Source organism: Rattus norvegicus, chromosome 6 (genome assembly GCF_021556685.1).
Source record: "Rattus norvegicus strain SHRSP/BbbUtx chromosome 6, alternate assembly SHRSP_T2T, whole genome shotgun sequence".
NCBI lineage: Eukaryota > Metazoa > Chordata > Mammalia > Rodentia > Muridae > Rattus > Rattus norvegicus.
Window position 1 is genome coordinate 33,727,088 of NC_141539.1, and position 27,455 is coordinate 33,754,542.

Genomic DNA, 27,455 nt, shown 5'->3' on the forward strand with positions numbered 1-27,455 from the left:
TTCAAATCCTGAGAATGAGAATTCACCACAGAAGGTCTTGCAGAAACAGAAGGCAGTAAGATAAGAGCTGTAAGTGGGAACATGGCCTCTTAGCTCATTCTACCACGAGCAGGGCTTTTGACTCGAAACTTCATAAAAATAGGGGCCATTTAAGGGTCTGCTGGACACTGCATGGGTTCCTGGCACATAGTAGGAATCTGTAATACCTACTGGGTGAGTAGATGCCTGGGCACAAACTACAGGAAGTTTCCTGTGGTGCGTGCATGCACTCAGTAGCAAAGATTTAGACCCAAGTTAAAGAAAGGGCAGAGGGAGAGGCAAGAAGGAAAGGGAGCTGGACTGTAACACAGATGCCCACTTTGGCCTCCCTGGCCAGGATGCTGGACAACATCCAGGAAACCAAGACAAATTGTCAGCAGTGGCTGCCACAGAGAGAAACTGACAGTTATGGTGACTTCAGTGCTGATGTTAATTGAAACTGTACATTACAGCATCAAGTTATTATCAGCCTGAGCTCTAAATGTGAAGTGAAATTTATCATGCAAATCTTTATGTGACTTACAGAGTAGTTGGTGCCCTTGACAGAAATGTTACCCCCCCAACCTGATGTGTGTGTGTGTGTGTGTGCGCGCGCGCGCGCGTGCGTGTTTACTCATGCACACATGCTTGTAGCAGTCAGAGAGCAATCGTGGGTGTTGGTGCTGTTTCTCAGGTGCTGTCCAGCATTTTTATTTTCAGACAGGGTCCCTCTCACTGGCTGCCCTCACTGGCTGACTGGCCAGCAAACCCAGGAGCCTTCATCTCCATCCCCATCAGCTTCACCATCTCCATCTCCCCAGGATTAGGACTACGAGCAGGTTCTACCACGAATGGCTTTTCTTTTTATATGTCAAACTCCCAGCTTTTCTGGGGATCAAACTCAGGTCATCACACCACCTCGGCAACCCAAGTACAATGGTTTACAATTGAAAGAGAGAACATAAAAAGCAATCTCACATGCCTTCAGAGGAACTTCTTCCCCACTAAATCCACCTCATGCTTCCCTATCCATTACAGAAGAGACTCACTGTTCCTTCAACTTTGTCCTCCAGGCACTGGCAACCCCCCAAATTGGCCACTTGCCCAGTCTCTGTCTTCCCTGACTCATCTGGCTCTTGGGCCAGCAGCACCCATGTGAGATCTGACTTCCATTAATGCCAGTCACTAGTATGGAGACAGTCAGTCCCCCACCCCAAAGAAGTACCTAACAGACCAGGTCCTTAACAAGACTTAACCACAGAAAGGGGGCGGCGATACATATGACATGGAGGGGAACTAAGCTTTAAGAAATAACAGGCTGAGGTGGGAGAGATGGCTCAGAGGTTAAAATCATTTGCTGTTGCAGAGATCCAACTCTTACACGGTAGTTCACAGCCATCACTAATTCCAGTTTTGGGGGTTCCAACACTCTCGTCTGACCTCCGAGAACACCAGGCGTGCACCCAGTGCACACACACCATACAAGCATGTGTATGAGTGTTTACTAAAAAAGAAGTGGCAGACTCTTCACATCTTAGGAGCTAAGAATGTAATCACTTGAGTTTTCCGTGGTCATATAAGGGACCCCATTTCTCTGTTCAAAAGACCAAAACCAACTACGTGTTCATGGTTTGTGGGATTAAGAACTTCTCTGGGTCCTACATTATATTTTGTATTATAAAACTTAGAGGGGTTGGGAATTTAGCTCAGTGGTAGAGTGCTTGCCTAGGAAGCGCAAGGCCCTGGGTTCGGTCCCCAGCTCCGGAAAAAAAAAAAAAAAAAAAAAAAAAAAGGAGAGAAAAAAAAAAAAACTTAGAGTAGGCCAGTTGTGGTGGTGCACATCATTAATACCAGCACTCAGGAGCCAGAGGCAGAGGCAGGGGAGTCTCTGAGTTACAGGCCATTCTAGTGTACAAAGCAAGTCCCAGGACAGCCAGGGTTACCCAGAGAACCCTGTCTCGGGGGAAAATCACTTAAAGTATTTCTGATGAAAATCCAGAAATAGGTTTGTCAGAAACTCACAGGTAATTCCATAACCATCATGACTCCCAAGAAATGTGGGCTTATCCTGTAGGATTGTAGTTGGCCAGCAGTCCATACCATTAGAGGGTGACACAAGTCCCTCCCCTGAGTGGTATACTGAAGTCCTAGCTTCCAGTACCTGAGCATGTTACTACATTTGATGAACAGACCTCTAAAAGGACAATTACCCAAAGGATAAACCCCATTTCTGTCTGCCTGGAGTCTCTGTAGTGAGAAGAAATGTGGGGATAAAAAAGACTCCAAGGATACATGGTCCATAGAGGAAAAGCTTAGTCCTTCCTGCAATTAGGGAAGCTCGGCTAGTTTACCCGGCCGGATCTGGCAGCTGTAACAGGGTAAGATGTAAGGAAAGACTGGCAAGTGGATTGGCAAAGTGGAGGGCGACTGAAACAGCAAAGTAGGGCACGGCCAGCATGGAGCCACCAGACAGACCTGAGGAGCTGGAGAGCAGGAAGGCAGGGAGCACAACTGGAGCCAACCCCTGAGACTCCCAAAATACAGCTCAAAGCCCCCACAGATGTCTTGGCTAGGGACATTTTGAGAGAAAGCATTTTGGGTAATGCATTGATAGCAAAGGGTCACTGTGAAGGTTGTTGACCACCGGCCAACAAAATGGTCTTTTGGAAAAGTGAATTAAGTGGTACTGCAAGACTAGCATATTAAGACATGATCTGAAAATTAGAAAGGTGCTTTTGAAAATACCTACTTTGATTTATCTTTGCTCACAATAATGTCTAACCGGCAGTGTTTGTTCAATAAATGATAACTATGAAGCAAATGTCCTCTGAAAACAAGGGCTTTCGTCCTTCGACTGTCTCCTAGGATAAACAAATGAACACCAGGATTCACACATCAAATTCCTCTGAGTTTGGTCCATGGGGGTCAATTTTATGCGGCCCAGTGATGCCCGATGAACTAATAGAACAGAGTTACTAGATCTTGAAAGCTTAAGGTCTGGTGTGGAGTTCTTTGGTAGAAACCAATGGAAAATAGATTTGTTACTAAAATTAAAAATTAATTTATTGTCTATCTTGGTACTGGAAAGCCTAGCATTAGGACTGAGGCAGGGGGATTACTGAGATTCAGAAGCCAACCTTAGGTTTGGGATATAGCTCAGTACATAGAATGCTTGACTAGCATATACAAAGGCCTGAGATCTGTCCCCAGGCTTACATAAAACAAGACGTGGTGGCAGCAGGAGAATTGGGCATCCAAAGTCATCCTTAGTTCAAAGCCAGCTTGGGATGTAATAATGAAATCTTACCTAAACATAGACGGATAGACAGAGACAGACAGATGATAGATAGATAGATAGATAGATAGATAGATAGATAGATAGATAGATAGATAGATAGATAATGGCTGGGGAGATGGTTCAATTGGTAAATTATTTGCCTGGAAAGTATGAAGGTCTAAGTTCAGACCCCAGGACCCACAACCTGAGACACAGTGGTATGCACTATGGTAAGCTAGAAATCAGAGATGAGCAGTCTCTGGAAGCTTGATGGCCAGATAGTCTAGCCTACTTGGAGAAGTTCCAGGCTAACAAGAGACTCCATATCAAACAATAGCATAAAGCACGAGAGGAATGACACCCTCTAATCTCCACCTGGATTCACACCTGTGCACCCACATAGCTGCACATACATGTATGACCACGGATACAAATTTGCATACATACAAATAACTCATTGAAAAAAACACCAAGCAGATGAGAGAAAAGATCTGGTGGACCACTTGGCTCCTATGGGCCAACACAAAAGCGACTTCAAGAATCTTACCTTATAGTAATGGACAGAGCCTATGTTAGTGAGTCAAACCTTTGCAAAATGAGATGGTTAATGTTGACGCTGGAGCCCGGTCCTTCCTTCCATCCCATGCTCACAGAAATGAGACTTAGACTTGAACATATTACAAATGCCTTGGCCGTATAGCTAGGCTCTACCCTGACTAGACTCTTAATGTAAGATATCCCATCTATTTTAACATCCTGCCACGTGCCTGGTTACCTGTGCTCAGGGGCCGTGCATCTGTCTCCTCACTTCTTCCCAGGTTGAGCTCCAGTGCCTGTCTCCACCTCTACTTCCTGCGTAAGCCATAGGCCAAAGGCTTTTTAACTGACAGGCGTTGCCTCCGTACAGTATAGCAGACGTTCTCTCTACAGATCAGATTAGGGTTGAATGACCCTTTTGTGGACAGTGTGTGGCAAGTGACATTGCCGCTTTCTGTCATTCAGTCAGCGGAGGAACGCTCTTCATCCAAAGCCTCCCAGTTTTTAAAGTTGTTACCAAAAAAGCAGTTCAGTTTAATCAGAAGCAAACTTTACGTTTAATTCTTTCAGTAAGAACAAAAGAATCCCAGGTGGGCATTCACATGGCGGAATTTTTAAAGCTATACTTAGCAGTTCAAAACAATGAATTCATAAATGTGAAAATTCTCAAACGCAATTTAGTTTTGACTCTTGATCATGGAACAGCCAAACCCATGTGCTTCTCATCAGAGGAAGCAACTTGGCTGTTTCCACTGGTGGCGTCCAAGGTTGTATTGGTAATCTCATCACACAAAAACATGACAGAGGAAGGAGGTTCCTATGGGCCAGGCCCAGTCACCATCATGCTTTCCACAGACTGGGGCTGTCACTGCAAGGGAAACTGGGAAATGTAGTATAAGAGGGTGTTTACTCTGGTGTAAAGTCACGGATCTCTGCCATGGGGTCAGGTTCACTTGGGCAGGATCCGTTTCTATTCACACTGCTTCTTGCACTAAACATGTAGAACGACTCCACAATTGCTTGCCGGGCCCAGGGAGACGGCTCAGTCAGTACAGTGTTTGCTGCACAGGCATGAAGACCTGATTTTGGATGTCTGGCACCCAGACACAGTGTCGGGCAGACGACCGTGGGTCTGCAATCCTAATACTGGGAAGGCAGAAATAGGCATGGAGCTAGTCAGCCATCCAGTCTAGCTGATCTGTGAGTCCTGTGTTCACTTAAAGACCCTACTTCAAAGAAAGAAGGCGGAGAGTGACTGAGAGAGAAAAGCATTAATGTCTACCTCTGGCTGCCATATCTATACATACACATGAGCACATACACACACATACAATACGACACACACACACACACACTTGAAAAAAACTACCATTAACTAAATCTTAATTACAGCTCTGCCATTTCCTAATTGTATACATTTAGGCAAGTTACTTAACATTTCCTGTGCCTGTTCTCAGCATATAATGAAGATGAAAATGGTTGTGATTTGCTTCCCTGACCATGCCAAGTGCGTGAATGGATAGCAGCCGAAAATGTACCAACTAAGACAATAGTCACTGTTTCTCTGCTCCTGTCTTTTCTGCTGTGTTTATGAAATGGCTCTCTTTGCTTTCTTCCCAAACATCATTTCTGAGAATGAGTTCTAGCAACCCGGAAGCAATCAGCGGTTTGTGTTCTCTCTGTTTCTCTGTCTGAGTCTGTCTGTCTGAGTCTGTCTGTCTGTCTGTCTGTCTGTCTGTCTCTCTCTCTCTCTCTCTCTCTCTCTCCGTGTGTGTGTGTGTGTGTGTGTGTGTGTGTGTGTGTGTGTGTGGTTTCTAGATTGTGCTAGATTGTGTTTTCTTGGCAGTGAGTCTTGCAGCTGGATGACAGCGTTCGCTTTTCTGTGTGAGGCCCTTAGCACCTCAAAAACTTTATAAATTCCCACATAACTGCAGTCATCCTAAGACGCCGCTGAAAGCCACTATTTCCCGGTTTCCTGGCTTTAGCACTGGTAGTGAAGTTTGCTGCCCAATGATCAAGCACTGGGCTGAGACTACCTTTGTGTTTCTAGATCAGTCCCTGCTTTCTGCTTCCAGAGTTGCTCCAGGGCTCTCCAGGCTATGCTCTCCCACATACACTGCCCTGCAAGGGTGTCTCAGGTCATATTACTTCCTTTGATAGCCTTCAAATAGCTTTGTTTGTGTCTGCTCTTTCATTCACTCTCCCTAAACTAAGGTAGGAATCTGCAAACACTGTAGTGATATGCAGCTTCCAATATTTGTGACTGATCTGTCGCTTTTACACAGACCTACCCCATTGTTCTTTCCTGGGGCATCTTTGATTCTTCAAGCAAATAGATCCTCTCTGTCTTCTATAAATGTCCACATCTGTCAGAACTTTGAGATGCATCAAACTGATATTTCCTGGACCCAACCTCTACCCTTTTGTGCTTTCCTGGGTGCTGATGTTGGCATTTAATTTAAAAAAAAAAAAAGCCAGAATTGTTGGTGGCATCAAGAAGGTACAAGAGTGTTTGAGCCACTCAAGTTGGTGGATACATTACCTATTCTTCTAAAAGTAATCCTCTGGCTACATACAACCTTGAATTCTGCATCCTTGGGACAGTTGGCATGTTGAACTACCTTGGTAAATGGGCCAACATCAGCATCATCAGATCTTGGATACAGAACCTGGGGAACCTGAATTTCTCACAAAAGGAAGCTGATTTAGGCCACCAAGGAGTGATACCTCAAAGGAAACATGTTTTCACATTATTTTTCCAGTTATTTTGATATTTACAATTCACTGGGATGTTGGTAGTACCAGCTATCCCTAGAGCTGCTGCATGAGTCCCATGGGTGAACTGATAGGAAGTTAGTGTCATACTTTGAAATCTAAATGGAGTAGAAGGGAGGGAATATAAAAGAGAGAAAATAGACAAAATATTGCAATGCATGCCTTCTGGATATATTGTAGCAGGAAAGAATGGAACTATGGGAAACAAGAGAAACTCCAGGTGACACAGCATGAAAAAAGGAACGGGAACCAAACCCAGGGCCTTGCGCTTGCTAGGCAAGCGCTCTACCACTGAGCTAAATCCCCAACCCCTTGGAAGAGCCAAGTCTTAAAGATCAGTCTTTAACTGCTTTGATAATGGCAAGTGTGAGACATTGTAAAAGAAATGAAAGCCTGGGAGAACCTTTGGATGGGTTGGACATGGGATACTGTGGAGAAAGGGTGGCAGAAACAACCATGAGAATGTATCCAAATTAACAAAATCAGAAACAAAAAGGGAAACATAACAACAGAATCTGAGGAAGTTAAAAAAAATCATCAGATCCTACTACAAAAGCCTATATTTAAAAAAAATACTGGAAAATCTGGATGAAATGGACAATTTCCTAGACTAATACCAAGTACCAAGGCTAAATCAGAATCAGATAAACCATCTAAACAGTCCCATAACTCCTAAAGAAATAGAAGTAGAAGAAGTCTCCCAACCAAAAAAAAAAGCCCAGGACCTGATGGGTTTAGTGCAGAATTCTATCAGACCTCCATAGAAAACCTAATACTAATACTGTCCAAACTATTCCTCAAAATAGGAACCGAAGGAACATTACCCAATTCCTTCTATGAAGCCACAATTACACTTATACCTAAACTACACAAAGACCCAACAAAGAAAGAAAACTTCAGACCAATTTCCCTTATGAATATCGATGCAAAAGTACTCAATAAAATTCTCAAAAACTGAATCCAAGAACACATTGAAACAATCATCCATCATGATCAAGTAGGCTTCATCCCAGGGATGCAGGGATGGTTCAATGTACGGAAATCCACCAACATAATCCACTATATAAACAAACTCAAAGAAAAAAAAACACATGATCATCTCATTAGATTCTGAGAAAGTATTTGACAGAATTCAATACCCCTTCATGATAAAAGTCTTGGAAAGATCAGGAATTCAAGGCCCCTACCTAACCATAGTAAAAGCAATATACAGCAAACCAGTAGCCAACATCAAACTAAATGGAGAGAAACTTGAAGCAATCCCACTAAAATCAGGGACTAGATAAGGCTGCCCACTCTCTCCCTACTTATTCAATATAGTTCTCGAAGTCCTAGCCAGAGCAATCAAAGAGCAAAAGGTCAAAGAGATATAAATTGAAGAGGAAGAACTCCAATTATCACTATTTGCAGATGATATGATAGTATGCTTAAGAGACCCCAAAAGTTCCACCAAAGAACTACTAAACCTGATAAACAACTTCAGCAAAGTGTCTGGATATAAAATTAACTGAAACAAATCAGTAGCCTGCCTCTACTCAAAGAACAAACAGGCTGAGAAAGAAATTAAGGAAAGGACATCCTTCATAATTGTCACAAGCAACGTAAAATACTTTTTGTGACTCTAACCAAGCAAGTGAAAGAGCTGTATGTCAAGAACTTCAAGTCTCTGAAGAAAGAAATTGAAGAAGATTTCAGAAGATGGAAAGACCTCCCATGCTCATGGATTGGCAGGATTAATATTGTAAAAATGGCCATTTTACCAAAAGCAATCTACAGATTCAATGCAATCCCCATCAAAATTCGAACTCTATTCTTCATAGAGTTAGAAAGAGCAATTTGCAAATTCATTTGGAATAACAAAAAAAAAAAGGATAGCGAAAACTATACTCAACAACAAAAGAACTGCTGCAGGGAATCACCATCCCTGACCTCAAGCTATAATACAGAGTAATAGTGATAAAAACTGTATGGTTTTGGTACAGAGACAGGCAGGTAGCTCAATGGAATAGAATTGAAGACCCAGAAATTAACCTACACACCTATAGTCACTTGATTTTTGACAAAGGAGCTAAAACCATCCAGTGGAAAAAAGATAGCATTTTCAACAAATGGTGCTGGTTCAACTGGAGGTCAGCATGTAGAAGAATGCAAATCGATCCATTCTTATCACCCTGTACAAAGCTCAAGTCCAAGTGGATCAAGGACCTCCACATCAAACCAGATACACTCAAACTAATAGAAGAATAAGTGGGGAAGAACCTGGAACACATGGGCACTGGAGAAAATTCCCCAAACAAAACAGCAATGGCTTATGCTCTAAGAATCTCTAAGACAAATGGGCTCTCATAAAACTACAAACCTTCTGCAAGGCAAAAGACACTGTCATTAGGACAAAACTGCAACCAACAGATTGGGAAAAGATCTTTATCAATCCTACATCTGATAGAGGGCTAATATCCAAAATATACAAAGAATTCAAGAAGTTAGACTCCAGAGAGCCAAATAACCCTATTAAAAAATGGGGTTCAGAACTAAACAAAGAATTCTCAGCTGAGAAATATCGAATTGCTGAGAAGTACCTAAAGAAATGTTCAACATCCTTAGTCATCAGGGAAATGCAAATCAAAACAACCTTGAGAATCCACCTCACACCAGTCAGGATGGCTAAGATCAAAAATTCAGGTGACAGCAGATGCTGGCGAGGATGTGGAGAAAGAGGAACACTCCTCCATTGTTGGTAGAATTGCAAGCTGGTACAACCACTCTGGAAATCAGTCTGGAGGTTCCTCAGAAAATTGGACATTGTATACTACCTGTGGACCCAGCTATACCTCTCCTGGGCATATACCCAAATGATGCTCCAACATATAACAAAGACACATGTTTCACTATGTTCATAGCAGCCTTATTTATAATAGCCAGAAGCTGGAAAGAACCCAGATGCCCTTCAACAGAGGAATGGATACAGAAAATATGGTACATCTACACAATGGAATATTACTCAGCTATCAAAAACAATGACTTTATGAAATAGGCAAATGGATGGAACTGGAAAATATCATCCGGGGTGAGGTAACCCAATCACAGAAAAACACACATGGTATGCACTCACTGATAAGTGGATATTAGTTCAAAAGTTTGAATTACCCAAGATACTATCCATAGACCACATGAAGCTCAAGAAGAAGGACAACCAAAGTGTGGATGCTTCAGTCCTTCTTAGAAGGGGGAACAAAAATATTCATAGGAAGAGATATAGAGACAAAATTTGGAACAGAGACTGAAGGAACAGCCATTCAGAGCCTGTCCCACCTGGGTATCCAGTCCATATATATATATGTATGCATATACAGCCACCAAACCTAGACAATATTGATGAAGCCAAGAAATGTGTGCTGACAGGAGCCTGATATAGCTGTCTCCTAAGAGGTTCAGCCACAGCGTGACAAATACAGAGGCGAATCATATCAGCAAACTATTGAACTGAGAATGGGGTCCCCACTGAAGGAGTTAGAGAAAGGATTGAAGCAGCTGAAGGGGTTTGCAATCCCACAAGAACAAGAGTACCAACCAACCAACCAGAGCTCCCAGAGACTAAACCACTACCCAAAGAGTACAGATGGACAGACTCATGGCTCCAGCTGCATATGTAGCAGAGGAGAGCCTTGTTTGGGCACCAATGGGAGAAGAAGCCCTTGGTCCTGCCAAAGCTGGACTCTCCCCTTCCCAGTGTAGGGGAATGTCAGAGTGGGGAGGGGGGAAGGGAGGGTGGTTGGGGAGCACCTTTACAGAAGAAGGGGGAAGAGGGATTAGATAGGGGGCTTATGGATAGGAAACTGGGAAAGGGAATAACATTTGAATTGTCAATAAAAACTACCCCCCCCAACAAAAAGATCGTGATGTTCTACACTTCAGATAAGGCGTCATGGTCCCCAGCTTACAGCACTGGGATGGGGCTTAGAAGTCTATCCCCATTACTTTGAGCATGTCACTTGTCTGCTTTGAGTCAGTTTCCTCTTCTGTAAAATGCCTTTATTTAACCCTTTGGTGTGCTAGTGAAGCACAGATAAGAGGCTATGCAGGAATGTAAAGGGCATCCCAACAGGGCCATCAGTAGTGAGTCTGGGAAGAGCATCCAATTTGCATAAGAATCCTGCAAAATCAGCTGTAACTCTACCAGAAGTGCTGGCCTAACTTCACATGCGGGTAACAGAGGTGGGAGAGTCAGACCCCATGATATCTAAAAAGGACACTTTCCTTAGGGAGGCAGGCCTTCCACATCTCCATAGGATTTGGGGTGTGGCTCAACAGGAACCAAAGCTTACTTACATGCACACATGCATAGTAGAGTAAGCATTTGAAGACTCCTGGGAAAGAGTGTCAATGACGTTTCTATGGAACGGAAACCTAGGGGAAGCTAGTGTGGCCGTGTGACACACCCATAAAGCGGCCCAAGGAAGTAAGACCGAAATGGTGGTGATGTGGCATGGGCAACAACAGAAGAAAGAAAAGGCAGGAATAAAGTAGGAAATTAAAAGCAATGCTGTTGCCCACGACCTACCTGTGCAAGCTCGAGCCACACCAGATGCCAGCAGTGATGGGGGGATGGGCATGAGGTCACCCCTAGGTGAGAAGCTATTGGCAACTGATTGCTGTGGGGGTCTGAGGGTGATGGGTGTCAGTTTTTCCTAAGGCCATACATAAGTTAACCACATTCCAGGGTAAGGTCACACATCTAATAATACATGGGCAGTACAAAGTACTTGATTATTTTTTATTTGTTTATAAGTTGGGTGGGTAGGGAAAGGAGCAGATCTGGGAAGAATTAAGGAAGGGGACTAAAAAATGAGTAAAGCACGTAGTACAAAATCCACAAAGAACTAATAAAAAGGTATTTGTATAAAATGAAGGGGGCAACGCTGAGAAAAAGTTATCTTCCCATTAGATTCAACTACAAACGAACCAGTGATAAGAGATTTGTGTGTGCCTGCCTAAGAATGGACGTCAGCGCGCTGAGTGACACGCGTTTGTCATCTGAGCATTCAGGCAGCTGAAGCAGAAGGATCATGTTGGAGAACAACAGGAACTACATAGCAAGTTCAAGGCCAGCCTGAGTAACACAAACTCTGTCTTAAATCAAGAGCTGGAGGTGTAGTTCAGTGAGTGGTAGAACACTTGACTACAGGGCTGGAGGTTGTGGATCTGAAGCAAGTGGTAGTAAGAAAACAAACTTCCCTTGTTTTTCTTGAGAAGAAAACTCTTTGTAAACTAAATTACTTTGTATGTGCAAAAGAGAGAATTGGAGGAGTTCCATAATGTGTCTTCAGGTAGAGCAGAGCCCTTGACATAAAGTGAATGGTTGACCCAGTTTATTAAACAAATACACAAATCATTTGCCCTGCTTATCACTTTTTAAAGGACTGTATCTTCCTCCCGTTAGGACCCTTTGTATCAAAGTAAGGGTGTGTGTCAAACCTGACTTTCAACTCCAGATACCATTTTTTTTTTTTACCGTCTCTCCCAAGGATGTCTTCTTGAATATATTCACTGGAGATGTTATACCCTATTCCTCTTTAAAAGTAACCAAACATAGAAGAGTTTAAGAAGGGACGTGCCCAGAGCTGGACCATGTGCAGGATATTTGAACTAAGAAACACAACAGTCATGGCTGAACCAGAAGGAATGAGGAGTTTCCAGCCAAGGAGACACAGGGGTGGGGTGGGGGTGGAGGGGATGAGAAAGCAGGAAAAAAGTTATCAGCAGAAAAAGAAAGATGGAGTACAGAGAGAATCCCAGAAGCTATAAGCCAAAAATGATGTATTTGGTGCCAAGGAGACAGCCTCCTGATTCCAGCCTCAGTGTGTGGACATACTTATCACGATGTAGATCTTCACCAGAGGCGTAGCATCCAACAATGGCTACCACTTATGGAGTACTTCCTGGGACTCCTATTCCCTGGGTTATTTCTTTTTATTTGCATGGTGTCTGTGAAGCCAGCATTATGATCACCTCTATTGGTTGATGAGAAACCTAAGACCTAACAAAATAGCAGGTGACTCAAGGTCATGAGCCACTATTGAGTGTTAGATTAAACACTTCAACCCATGCTCTGAACACCGTAGTTCTGTCTTCCCCTCCCCAATAACTAGAATTCACAGACTAAGCAACTGTGCCCATTCAGAGGCCAGAAGACAGAACTTTCTTCTCCCCAACATTTTGACATGTTAAAATGAATCTTATTGGTTTACACCAGAAAAAAAAAATCACCTATCAGATTAGATTAAAATTTTACTTGTGGGGTTGGGGATTTAGCTCAGTGGTAGAGCGCTTGCCTAGCAAGCACAAGGCACTGGGTTCGGTCCCCAGCTCCGAAAAAAAGAAAAGAAAAAAAATGTTTACTTGTACAGTTGTTTAATGGATATGGGGGACTTGTCTGCCCTGGGCCTCTCCCTTCCCAGGAAGAAAAGGATAAGAGGAAAAAAGGATCTGTGGGATATGGACATAAGAGAAAGGATAAGAAAGGTGCTTGTGAAGGGAGTTTTCTTTAAAAGTAGGTTAAGAGGAAGGCCAGCAGGAGAGGGCAGTTGCAAGAGATGCTTATGGGTGGAGGGTCCAGAGTGTCTTGGAATTTCAAGAGGCCAAATGGAATGTGGCCCATCCTGTATTTGGAGGGTGAGGTTCCAAGTACCTCAGGGACATCAGACAGAGCTTCTCTTTGAGTCAGGTGAGCAACAGGGTGTAAAGATTAGCTGACAGAAGGAGACACATGAACAAACACTTGATCACTGGCCCTTAAGAGGTCGTTAGAGGCCAGTTGATGGGACTAAAACAGATAAACACATAGGGGGAGATGAGCACCGGAAGCATGTGCCTCCCGCCTGTCGTGGGTAGCACACAGTCTAATACTCCCACACTGCAGCAAATGGTATTGTCCATGCAGACTCAAATACGAGAAAACAGTGTCCCCATGGGAAAGGGGGTCTAAACCTCAAGGACACCTCCAACATTGTTTTGTTTTGTTTTTTAAAGAAAAGATTCCCTTTGATAAACTCAACACCCCAACACTATCAGCTGTCACCTCAGGGAAAGGTTTTCAGTAAAATCAGTTTGGACAGCCATACACCATTTTTTAAAAAAAATAAGATGACTTACTAGGGAAGATTGTTATTCTAATTATAGCCACGCATGCATTATGCTGGAGGAAAACTGTATTTCTCACTGAGGTTCACAACAAAAGAAGTAGAGAACACACCCTCTTCTTGGGAATGGCTCTCTGCTGGAGATGCTTTTCTGCACAGGTCCTGCTTTATTTTCCATACTGTACATCACAAAGACAAAAAGCCTCGTTATTTTTCAAGTGTATATCCCAGCAAATGTATATTCTACTAGTAAAAGTGTGTTTTTCAAAGTGCCTCTCCCCTGCCAGTCTTATTTTTTTCCCCAAGGTCTAGGGTTTTCCTCACTGAAGAATGACTGGGCATAGTTACAGAGAACTGCAGCCCCTGAATGGTAGAAGCTGCATATGTCTCCAACAAGGAAGACCTATAAGGGTACTGTTTGGGATCTCCCCGCCCCCACTGCTGATCTGAATCTCATCTCTCTGTTTCTAGGTAGATTATAGAGACGTGCAGGCCGCCAAGAGTCTTATAGGCCAATGTTTAGATTCTATGAATTCCCAGGCAGGGTACTAGAGGTAAAAGGTTGTCATTCTCAATGTGGATCTGCTATAAAATTGTTAAGGTTTTAGCCAGAATGAGGGGCTCTTTAAAATATCAACTCTCTGGTCAGCATGACTACTGGATAATATGGGCGAAGGTTGACCACCACTAGTCAATGGTAACTGGATGTCATGGTGAACGCCCGTGATCCCAGCAACTGGAAGACCGAGCGAGGCAGGAGGAGGCCTCGTTTAAGGACATCCTAGGCTCTTGGGGAGTTTCAAATCAGCCAGGGCTGGGGGGTGTGGGGGGCGGGTTCTAAAACCAAAACAAAACACAAACACAAGCAAGCAAACAAAACCCAATAGGTAGATAGCTCCTGAAGGTCACCTGTTCTCAGCAAGAGAGGTTCGGTAGGATTCCTGCCAGCAATATTTATGAAACTTTAGAAGACGTGTCAGATCTAGAATTGATGAATTTTTAGACGACACCTCAGTGTCAAAAGATAATGGTGATATTCAAACTACCTTTTTAACATCGAAACTAGGAATAACTTAGATATGATATAGGGGGAAGAAGTAGAAGAGAAATGCAAACGTCTGTGAGAAAAGGGTCAGCTGCAAACAAGGAGGATGTGAGGAGGGTTTTTAACAGTACTTCTTACTTTTATAAATATGGGTGTTTTGCCTGCATGTCTTCACAGGTCTTGGGGCTTGTGAACCACTATGTGGGTACTAGCAATCAAACCCAGGTCCTCTGGAAGAGCAGCCAGCACTCTTTTTTTTTTTTTTTAGGTTTTTCTTTTTAAGAATTTTTTATTTTATTTTATTTTATGTATACTCTTTTTTTTAGGTTTTTCTTTTTAAGAATTATTTATTTTATTTTATGTATAGGAGTACACTGTAACTGCCTTCAGAAGAGGACATTGGAACCCATCACAAATGGCTGTGAGCCAGCATGTGGTTGCTGGGAATTGAACTCAGCACCCCTGGAAGAGCAGTCAGTGTGCTCTTAACTGCTGAGCCATCTCTCCATCCCTCAGCCAGCACTCTTAACCACTGCACCATCTCTTTAGCATTAATGTCTACAGGAAAAGGCAGAAGAGAAAGCCAAAAGGAAGGCTTAGAAGCTACAAGGCAATGGAATGAATATCATGTAGTATTTGGATCAGCCCAAGTCTGCAAGAGGAGGGGAGCATAAAGAGGATGCTTGGTGCAAGGAGATACTACATACATGCATGCACACATACATACATGTGTATATACATGTGTACATACATACATGGACAGAAACAGGATATAGCTTGAACTTTCCTCTAGGCAGGCAAGTATCCAGGGACTCATACTTGCTTTAGAGATCTGGGAGCCAAAACTAATCTCAGAGATGACGCAAGATTGGCCTGTGGGTGTAATTGGTGGAGTCAAGGGAAAGATAGCATCCATGAGCAAAGCTGGGAGTGTGACAAACAGGTAGTCCCACGGAAGAATGGGGCCAAAGGATCTGGGCAAAGAGCAGAGATGGGCAGGTGCTGGGCAAAGGAGCAGGAACTAGGACTTCTAGGGTAGAGCAAGCTGTTTGCAGTGACAGGTGGGAGGCAGAGCCTCGGGCTTTCCCAGGGCTCAGGAGCATCAGCGCATGGGATTCTTATGAGGCTGTTTAGGATGCTAAGCTGGTTTTACATAAATGACTGGAGCAATCCCTTCCTGTATCACGTGTAAGTGAATGGAAGCAAGCCTTTAACCTCAGCAAGAAGTAACAGCAACGACAGGAACAAAAACCACTAACGGTGGCAGCCAGACATATAGGTACACCACTGTGAACCCCGGCACTCAGCTGGGCTGAAGCAAAAGAACCAGGAGTTTGAGACCAGGCTGGGCTACACAGTGTGATCCTGTCTCAAAACAAACAAACAAACAAACAAACAAACCACAAACCAGACTACTCTCTCTGTCATGGGCTTTGGTTTGAGTCTTAGTACCATAAGTCACTAATGTAAACGGGAAATATATATAATATATATATATAATATATACATACATATATTACATTGGATTAAAATTAAGACCATAGTCCTGGGTGATCATATCCATCCCCATAGTATTAAGAATAGGTGTGTGAGGCTAGAGAGATGTTTCAGAGGACCCAAGTTCAGTGGCCAGCCCCCATGCTGGGCAGCTCACGACCTCTTGGAGCTCCAGTTCCAGAAGTATCTGACACCTCTGACCTCCAAAAGCACCTGCAGGCATGTGCACCTGCTTGCTCTCTCTCATTCTCTCTCGTTCTCTCTCTCTCTCTCTCTCTCTCTCTCTCTCTCTCTCTCTCTCTCTCTCTCTCTCTCTCTCTGGATTTTGGACAACTTCCAAATTCATCCCTCTACCCAAACCTCTCCTCTGAGTTCCAGCCCTCTGCAATCAGACATAACTCAAACTAATGAAGGCAAAAATGAAATTCTTTAAGTCCCCTGGCCCTTGTCTGACTGGAACATGTACTGTATATGTTGGCATTCTGGATCCCTCCTCTTCCTTGACCCCAACATCAAATCCAAATACTTCTTCCCATTGCCATGACGAATCTTCTTAAGTTCTATTGTCCTTACCAAGGAACAAATTCAGGATCTTCATGAAATTCCATAAAGCCATCTCTGTCTCCCTTCTTCTCCACCACCACCTTCTTCCCTGCCCCCAACTCCTTCTGGTTTTGTGCAGTTTTTTGCAGCCCTGTTTGATTATGTCTCTGTCTTTGTTTTACCAGCCTTATAAATACCTGGCCTTATCACCTATTGGGGATGTGTCTGTTTGATTCCGTTCCAGCCTTCATCCTCCCAAGCCCCTTATCCAAGGACCCTGGGTAACAGATTTATGAGTTAGTAGAATTTAGTTTTGCCCAGAACTGTGGAAGGCAGAGTAGTGAGCCAATTAAACCAATATTTTAAGAGTGAGTTAAGAGTGAGAAAGTGTGTTGTGGGGTGTGTGTGTGTGTGTGTGTGTGTGTGTGTGTGTGTGTGTGTGTATTAGTGAGTTAAGGCATATAAATCTAAAGGTTTGGCTTTTTTTGGAGGGGGTTGGGGGGTGGCGGGAAATTCCCTTCTGTGCTGAGGCAGGTGGGAAGAATTCAAGATCATCCTTAAGGTAAGGGGACAAACATGGGAGCTGGGCTCTCTCAGCAGTCGCTCTTTCTGCTTCTTTCTTGCTTTGCTGCAGCTGCCTCTCTTGCCCTGTCGCTTTCTCTTCCCACTCAAAGTAGCACCACCATCTGCAGCCAGACAGTTGGGTTATCAGCCAACAGCACATTTCCATGAAGTAGAGCAGCCCATAAAAGACAGAACGATACAAGATTTAGGTTCAGGCAGTGTTTTTCCCTCTCTGAGCTACCTACTTTGGGGTTCATACCTGAACCTCAGAAATCTGCAGGAAGCTGAGAGGCAGTATATAGACAGGAGAATCTGCAGAGAGGAGACTTGACAATGCGGACAGATGCCTCCAATATTATTTGTCAGAGCAGGCTAAGAGCAATATAATACCCTAACTTCTCTGATGCAGAAATAAGATATAAAATTAGGAAGTGGGCCTTCATGGAGGATGTCAGCTAAAACCTCATTCCAAATGTCACTTCCAGATAGAATTCCTTGCTTTACTATACATTTTCTATGCCCTTTGGAAGAGCTAGACCCTGTTTTGTTTAAGACCCCACCACCACCATTGGTACAGTGCTCAGCACTCAGAGACACTCATTAAGTCTTTGTTACATAAACATAATCACCCTAGCATCTCAATGCCGTAACCTCTTCCTACATTTTATACTTCACGATCTTTTCCCCTTTTAAACCAACTAATTTTGTCTTCAACACACTGCATGGTCACTCAAAATACTACAGATGGCCTGGCAGGACTAGGGCACAGAGGCCTTGAACAAGAAGCATGGAATGTTAGCCCTGCATAGAGCTCATCCTTACTTAGGTTCACTTCCCACACGGCGGAAGAAAGACAAGTTGAGAAAAGCCTGCTTTCCCCCCAACCTATGGGAGAAACTGAGGCCGAGGGAGGCAGAATAATTCATCCAGGTCCTCTCTGTTTCGCAGTGGTAGAGTTAGAAGTCATTAGGAATTTTTAGAAAGATGCTAAGCAAGGCAGGATTTAGTCAGGGCTCTGCCACATACACATCACTTGGGTAACGTATGGGCCTCATCTTCCTTTGGTAACAATGAGTAACCCACCTTCTTCACACAGTTTGCCCATTCTAGCACTCAATGATAAGAGGCTGACCCAGAAAAGAATATATTGAGTAGAAAAACGTAATGGTTTCCTTCTCTATCCTCCAGAGTGGACACAGCAGAGATGATTATAAGACAATGAACATTTCTATTGCTTACTTTTTCCTTTCTAATTTTAAAGGCATTTTTAAATGCTATTTTTATGAGTATGGGTGTTTTGCCTGCACGTGTCTCTGCACCATATGCATGCAGTGCCCATGGGAACCAGAAGAGGGTGTCAGATTTTCTGGAATTGAAGTTACAAATGGTTTTCAGGCACTATAGGAGTGCTGGGAGTTGAAGTGGGGGTCCCCTGTAACAACAGATCTCTTAAAAACAGTAACAACAGTGCTCTTAACTACTGAGCCATCTCTCCAGCCCCAGGTTATTTTTCTTAGAGTCAATTTTGAAAGTAAAGATAATAATTTTAATTTAAAAGGCACTTCAACAACATTAATTCTTAAGTCTCTCATATATATGTTATCTGATAATACACGTGCGCACACACACCACACACACACACACATACACAGATACACACCACATATTTTTCCTTCCTTGTCACCCAGCCTGCCCATCAGTCAGCCCGCAGAGAGGAGCACCTAGAGACCCAGGAAGCCAGGACAAGGGAGCCCCAAATCAGATGGATTCTGAGACACTTTTCCCCTTCCCTCAGGCTGAGATATTCTGCCATCTGTTTTGATTAAACCTTTCAAAATTCAACTTGTGTTTTTCCTTCCATTCCTTTGAAACCTCCTTTAATTCGAGAGTCTTCAGGCTTTCTTCTTACACTAACCCACCATCTGGTGCTTCTATTAAAAAAAAAAAAAAGAAGAAGAAGAAGAAGAAGAAGCAAGAGAAAACACATACAACAAACACTCTGAGTTCCTTGGAAGAAAGGTATAATGATGGGGCTAATTTATTCCCACAGTGAGGCCCATTACTATTTCCATGGCAACAGACTGTGATGTTCTGAACATGGGACTTTGTGATCTTCACAAGAACAGAATGGCAAAAGGCCCTGTTCAGACTCTTTGTCCTTATGGATTCTTGGGGCAGTCACCCTTGGTGGCTTCCAAGTGCCTACAGAATTAAGTCCAAAGGACATAGCATAGCATTCAAGGTCCTTCTCAGTGTGGTCCAGTGACCCCAGACTCATCTGCCAGCCTCAGGGGTTATGGGTGTCTGGTCCTTTTCTCCTTCTTCAATTGTCCTTATTGTCTCTATCATAAACTCTCTTTTCTCCATGCTCTTGCCTCTACTGTCTCCTCTCCTCACAACATCCTCCTCCCTAGCTCCTCCCTCCTTCTTTTTTTTTCCTTTTTTTTTTTCCTTTTGCTTCTTGATCTAACAAATTCCTCTTTGTTGTAAAGATTAAGCCGGAATGTTACTTCTTCTACAGACTCCTCCACGGATCGCCCAGGCGATAACAAACCTCTTTTCCGTCCTGCAAGCATTTTGCTCAATCAGATATAATGACACCTAAGATCTTGGACTATTGCTGGCTCACAGCACCTTCAATTGGATTGGATTCAGTGCTCTCGTAATGCACGGCAGTTTCACACTTGCCGGGCACCTCAGTTATTTCACATGAATTCTTGAGGACTCTGAGGCAAAGTGGCATCTTCAACCTATTTTCCTGTAGCAACTCTAAAGTCTGTCAATGATCAGGACAACAGAGTCAGAACTGTACCTGCAGGATAGGAAGAAGATAGACTTTAGGGTCAGGGCTATCGGGGTCCTGATTATGGGACCCCTCTAGTTTCCCTTTCTTCCCCTATGGAATGGTAAGAGAGAAAATGAGATTCTGTATGTGAAGGTGTTTGGCATTTATTAGATACCCAAGTCTTCTTCTTCCTTCTCCTTCGAATTTCATCTAGTAACATTTAGGAACAAGGTATTTCCTTCTGGTTCTGTTGTCACAATTTCTATATGATGCTGGAGCACTGGTGGCCAAACAAGTAAATGTTTCAGTCTTGACTAGAAAACAAAAGTCCACCTTCATTCCTGTGTGTAACCTAGTTTGATGGAAGCTACCAGATGCAGCTGTTGCAAAGGCTGGATGAACCAGTGTATGAATGCATGGAGCTCTTTAGCAGTGTTGGAGACACCTTGAGCGCTCAGGATGCTGTAATGACACACTCATCCTCATTGTTAGCATTATTATTTTCGTCATTTCTTGTGTGACAGAACAATAGGCCCTGGGAGGATTGCAGAGATTGTCAAGACAGCCTCACGACACCGTCCTCGCAATTTTCTTACCAGGGCCTGTTGGTGGCCACCATCATCCGTGCAGTCATTTCCTTCCACATGACTGTGGGCTTGAGTGAGATGGGCTTCTGTGCCTTATCTGTGGGCTTCCTAGTGGGTCAGCCTGAGGAAAACATTGCAGAAGATGGGTCAGCAGAACGCCAAGTGGCTTGCTTTTTCCTCTCCGTGAAAAGGGAACTCATACCAAAGTAGAACTCACGGGCCTTAGGCTCTCTCATCACCAAGACATTAATCTTCGGTAGTGGAGTGTTGACTGGGAAGAACCAGGTTCATGAAGGTTGTGTGTGTTGAACTGAGCTTGTTTTGGGCACTAAGGATTGAACCCAGGCTTTGTCTATGCTGCACAAGCCCTCTACCCTGAGCTGTGCCCTCCCTCAAACATTGGATATTTTTGCTGCTGCTGTTCCTCCTCCTCCTCCTCTTCCTCTTCCTCTCCTTCTCCCTCTTCCTCTTCCTCCTCCTCTTCCTCTTCTTCTCCTTCTTCCTCTGCCTCCTCCTCCTCTTTCTCTTGCTCCCCTCCTCCCCCTCTTTCTTTCCTCTTCCCCCTCCTCCTTTGATATTATTTTTCTTTTTGAGACATGATTTCACTATGCAACCATGGCTGGCCTGGAACAAACTTTGTAAACCAGATTAACCTCACAGAGATCCTCATGCCTCTACCTTCCAAAATGCTGGGATTAAAGGTGTATGCCACTAGCCCTGGCCTCCTTTGGTATTCTATTTTACTGAGCCAGGTTTCATAACCCAGGCTAACCTCAGACTCACTATATAGCTGAGCTTGGCAGCTCTATATAATGAGCAGGTTGCTCTGCTTATCCTCCCAAGGGCTGGACTTACCAGTGTGAGCTATCGTGTACCAGCGTAAGGTTCCTCAGTGGAAATAAACAATTCCCAGATTAAGAAACAGACTCAATTCTTGATCTCTGGAAGATGGAGGGTGAAGTCTAAAGAAAATGTGCCTGGAAAACATCAGCTAGGCACCAAGCAGAGCCCCTGCTGGATGGTCTCCTGGGACTGTCACTCCTATTTATCCAGCTATTTTTTTTATTAATTACCAATCTGATATCTAGTTCACTGTTGAACTAAGCAACACCTAGGTGCCCTATTATCAGCAGCAAATGAGTCCCAAGACTTGAAAACCCTGATAGTGCACACACACACACACACACACACACACACACACACTCACACACACATTCACACATACACATACACTCACACACACACACATACACACACTTTCTCCTCTCTCTCTCTCTCTCTCTCTCTCTCTCTCTCACACACACACACACACACACACACAAAATGGAGTTGAAAACATTCACCTTTTACATAGAGCACTTTACAACTTTTTCTGGCCTATTTAAAACATTAACATCTCCAGTTTTGCTCTTTGTTCATTGTTAAGTAAAATACTGGTTTCTTATATACACGCATGTTGATATCGACACTGTCAATCTGATCACAGAAACAGCTAAATTATTGACCAATCAACAGGCAGGTAGCGAACACAGTATGGATACAACTCGACAAAAGACTAATTCACATTCATGTGTGATAGAATAACACAGTGCTAATTTCACAATGCTACTCAGAATGGCATGCAATTTAAAACTCACGAATTTATTTCTGGAATTTTCTACTTAATATTTTTGGACTAAGGTTGACCTTGGGTACCTGAAACCATAGAGAGTGAAGTTGCAGATAAAGGGGAACTATTGTACCATGAAATCCGGTTTAGCAACCTGCACCACTCCACCACCACCGCGCCGCCACCACCACCACCACCATCCCATTACCTAAACAACCACAGACTATTAGGACATTCTTCCCTCCAGATTAAAAAAAAAAAACAAAAAAAGGTGATTTAGCATTAGAGTAATTTATCCTAATGGCACTTACTTAAAGTGGCAGAGGAAGGATTTAAGTTTAAATTCAAGTTGCTGGGACATTAGACCCCACGCTCTTTCTACAATGCATCCCAGAACTGCCAAGATCACCCGAAGACATCCCAAAATGCACCACGAGTGCTCGAGCACCACGGGGTCTAGGTGTGGGCTTTGTTTTCTTGATTTCTCAACATGTTCGGTTAGAATTGGGCTAACTTTTCTCTGGCTTTTCCTCTGGCCCTCTCTTGGATTGTGGCCTCTGGTCTGGGTCTGTTTAGGAACAGGCTTGGTCCCCAGTGTTCAGGGTGGGCAAAAGGTCCCAGGGAGGGGTTTGTGGTAAGTTCTTCGACACCCTCCCTTTTAGAACTCCCCCCCCCGCCCCCCTCCTCTCCTTTCTTTGGAGTTCCCCCCACCCCCGGCTGCTCGGGTGGGGGTGGGGGGCATTTGTTCTGACTTACTACACACTTTGAGCTCTTCTGACTCCTCTCCCTGCTGGTGTTCTTCCAACCCCAGTCAGTCCAATGTGGGTGCCCTTTCCCAGCTGCCCAGACCCGTTCAGATGTGCTTGGTTCAGCCCTAAATGACACCAAGATTCATTAGTAAATTGAACACACACACAAGAATCAAACACTACCCAGCAACCAACAGGGCTCAGGCAAGTTGTGGACTGCGTTGAAGCCAAGATTAATGTGCAAACGCCATTAGAATTAATGAACTACTTTGCATTCAACCGTTTCATCCCCTTTTACATGGGTTGTTCTGATTGTTAAAGTTTGTTTTTTTTTAAGTTAAGAAGCTTATTGGAAGTTAAATGGTGGGTATAAGTTTTAAAGTTGACCATGGGTTTAAAAGAAATACATTTTCTTTCACCAGCATTTTATATAACTACGTAAAATATGCATCCCTGCTTGAGGATCTTTAAATTTTCATGTTTATCAAAAATTAAGAAATAGGCATGAATTTAGCTACTTAAATAAACAACCCTTCTCTGCTCTCACGGAGTAAACTCTAGGTGTTTCTTCAAGGATGTGAAAGTGGCCCAAGTTCATTCGACTGCTCCCAATTCCCATTTTAAGTGCTGTACCATATAGTAGTCCCATTTCAAGGAAGCATTTTGCATCTGGTAAAATTTTGCTTCTCACAGTCAGCTAGAGAGCAGAGCCGCCTTCTCACAGTGAAGACTGTCTTGTCCCTTCTGGTCACTTGGATCACTCTTGGACAACTTCAGTTTCGAGTACTTAACAATTTTCTATGAGATGGTTTTGTGTGTGTGTGTGTGTGTGTGTGTGTGTGTGTGTGTGTGTGGTTGTATGTGTGTGTGTTTGTGTGTGTGTGGTTATATGTGTGTGTCTGAGTGTGTTTGTATGTGTGTGTGTGGTTGTATGTGTGTGTGAATGTGTGTGTGTGTGTGTGTGTGGTTTTGGGTGTGTGTGGTTTCGTGTGTGTATGATTGTATATGTATGTGGCTTTGTGTGTGTGTATGATTGTATATGTGTGTGTATGTGTGTAGTTTTGTGTGTGTGTATGTGGTTGTGTGTGTTTTGTGTGTGTGCATGTGGTTGTGTGTGTGGTTGTATGTGTGTGTGGTTGTGTGTGTGTGTGGTTGTGTGTGTGGTTGTATATGTGTGTGTGTACGTGTGTATGTGTGTGGTTTTGTGTGTATGTGGTTGTGTGTGTTTTGTGTGTGTGCATGTGGTTGTGTGTGTGTGGTTGTGTGTGTGTGTGGTTGTGTGTGTGTGTGGTTGTGTGTGTGGTTGTATATGTGTGTGTGTACGTGTGTATGTGTGTGGTTTTGTGTGTGTATGTGGTTGTGTGTGTTTTGTGTGTGCGCGCATGTGGTTGTGTGTGTGTGGTTGTATGTGTGTGGTTGTATGTGTGTGTCTGTGTGGTTATATGTGCGTGTGTGTGTGTGTGTGTGTATGTGTGTGTTTTCTTTGTGTGGGTTTCATTTGTTTTGTGTTTGTTTTAAGAATGATTTTACTTATGTAACCTAACCAGTCCCAAACTCTAGTCTCAAACTCACAGCAATCCTCCTGCCTCACCCTCTCAAGTGTTGGGATTGTGGACACGAGACATTCACACCTGGCCTGAGGTGGTTTTATAAAAAATGGCCTAACCCTCGAGTGATTGAATATCCTGCATGGTGGCCACGAACAACACAGGAGCATAGGTTTACCTCTATTTTTGTTTGCTTACTGCATACACGTGGTGTTGGTATACGTGTGTTTGCGAGTAGTAAGTGGACATCCACTGCCTTCCGCTACAACTGCCCATGGTTTTTGCTTTCTTTCGAGACAGAGTCTCTAATTGAACCCGGAGCTGGCAGTCTCAGGTGAGACTGGTTGGTCGGCAATCTCCCACGCCCACTTGGATCCCCTGTCTCCGTCTACTCTGCACTGGGACTCAAGTGTAATTGGTCAGGCTTTTGCCAGGGATGAGAACTCAGGTCCTCGTGCCTGAGCAGCAAATATTTTATCAACTGAGCCATCCATCAGTTCCCTGTGTCCAACCTCTCCGCCCCAATCTCTGGACCATTTTTTTTTTTTTAAGACAGGGTTTCTCTGTGTAACCCTGACTGGAATTCACTCTGTAGGCCAGGTTGGTCTAGAACTCCGAGATCCTCCTGTCACTGTCTCTGCCTCTGCCTCTGTACACTTATCATTCCCAGACCCATCTCCATTTTTTAAGAACCGGTCTGTGTGTTTTGATGCATCTGGAATCTCATCGCTACTTGTACTTGACCTGATAGCTGATACTTTGCTTCCTACAGCCACGCGATGCTTATTTACGTAGATGCAACTATGTTGTGGAACCGGGATTCTCATTACCTCCCTTGGCCACAACTCTTAAATGTTTCCTGGTAATTTGTGTTCTGCAAGGGATGAGACAGAACCACTGTTCTGCAGAAACTCGATAGTACCCTTCCTTCCCTGGGGAGCTTCTTGTTGCTCGGCTTCCCGCGGACCGACCGGCCACCCCAATCTTCCCTCGAGGTGTGGGCCCTCACATGAGTTTCCTAAGTATTTAGAACCAGAGGGGTTGGCAGGACAAGGGTAGTTTTAAGGATTCAAGAAGAAAAGGAGCCTCCTACACTGAACCCAGTTCCCGCACCGAAATTACTGCGGTCCCTGCCACTGCCGCCCCATGTGTTCTGGCTTTTACAGGATTGTTCTCCGTAGCTTTGCTCTGAGAGGTAAAGCCCCATTGCCCACTGCAAGTCTTAATGAAAAGCAGCTCATAAGCAAGTGACGTAACCTAATTGTAATCCAGGGATCAGCTCGGTTATATTATTTAAAGAAATAGCATCCATTTTCCGTGACCTGATTTAGAAAAGAAACCCAGGGAAGGAAGGAAAAAAAAAAAAAAAAAAAAAAAAAAAAAACCAGTTCAGCACTTGGCTTCCTGCGCTTGCTCTAATGAGAACACTGGTAAATAATTCAGAAACAATGACTTTCAAGAACGTTAAACTCAACTTAGCTCAGGATTCTAGCTCAAAGCAACTAAAGCTGCTTAGAGCAGATTGGAAGTGTTCGCGAAAAGAGCTTATTTTCGCGAAAATGTAGTCATTTAGAAAGTTTACTTTCCTCGGCAGTTCAACACATCTGGGGCACTGAGTAGGTGCAAGGGAAGAGCTCAGGGGCTGTGCTCTGCGGAAGCCTAAAATCCATCAAGGTCAATAAAGTATCTGGTATTGGTCCGTCCTTAGAAGCAAAGCCCATGGGTAACATAAGGTGTTAAGAGTGGGTAGAGGGAGACAGAGGCAGGCAAATCTCTCTGAGTTCTGAGTTCAAGGCTAGCCTGGTCTACATAGTTTCAGGACAGTCAGAGCTACATAGTGAAACCCTGTCAATAATAATAATAATAATAATAATAATAATAATAATAATAATAGAGTAGTTAGAGAAAGGAAGGAGCTATTGCAACTCTCCAGACTAGCTTTGTAATTATTCTATGAATCTAAACCTATTCTAGAATTAGAAAGCTTACTTTAAAGCCTGGTTAGGGAAAACATTTAGATGCACACAGAGAAGCACCTCTATCTTTGTTGCCCAGTTTATAGAAGGAAAACCAGGCTCACACATCAGGCTGCTTCACAAGTGGTATGGCTGGTCAGTGAACTTGAGAAGGATAAAACTGACCTCATCTGAGTCCCGATTCCTACTAATAGTGTGCTATGAGTCAAGGGGGTGGACTGGTCATCTGGTCCTTCCACAAACCTCATCCAACTGAGGCAGGCTCTGCTCTGTATATAATATGATATGATATAATATCTGACAATATGATAAAGCAGTCATAGAGCTGGAAGTTCTCTGTAAACCATGTTGGCCCATCTGCTCATCTCTAGGATGCGAACCAATCACACAGCCAGTAGCAGCCACTCTTAAATTTTGATTTTTCTCATATATTTGGTTCTATCACACACATGTCAGGGGCCATGTGGTAGCTGTGCTTTTGACCTACCATACTGTTTGACCTGTTCCTTTGGCTCAACACTATGTTGCTATTTATCAACAATATGATTATTTTCTCCATTGTGAACTCATTTTTCTCCATTATTTAATATTCTGTAGCAGAAACATGTCATAGTTGGTTTAAAATTTCCTCCACTTTTAAAATACTTATTAATGTATTGTGTATGGGTGTCTTGACTGCGTGTATGCTTATGTACCACATGCATGCCAGTGCCCATGAAGGCCAGAAGGAACAGGAAGTCTCGAAGCTGGAGTTACAGGTGGTTGTGGGCCTATGCCATGTTCCCATGCCACGGTCACTCGTTTCTG

At 43.6% G+C, this 27,455-nt stretch overlaps 1 protein-coding gene and 1 long non-coding RNA gene across 2 annotated transcripts in view; one reads left to right on the forward strand and one right to left on the reverse strand.

The window, feature by feature from the left end:
* Window positions 1-23,217, reverse strand: part of LOC148005126 (uncharacterized) — a 28,159-nt gene extending 4,942 nt beyond the window's left edge. Inside the window, exons 1-2 of the long non-coding RNA XR_015622884.1 lie at window positions 23,133-23,217; window positions 20,777-20,888 (exon numbers count right to left, since the gene is read on the reverse strand). This is a non-coding gene — a long non-coding RNA (uncharacterized LOC148005126). The remainder of the gene's footprint in view (window positions 1-20,776; window positions 20,889-23,132) is intronic.
* Itsn2 (intersectin 2) overlaps window positions 1-27,455 on the forward strand; it is a 251,290-nt gene that overhangs the window by 11,043 nt on the left and 212,792 nt on the right. The gene's annotated exons all lie outside the window — the stretch shown is intronic.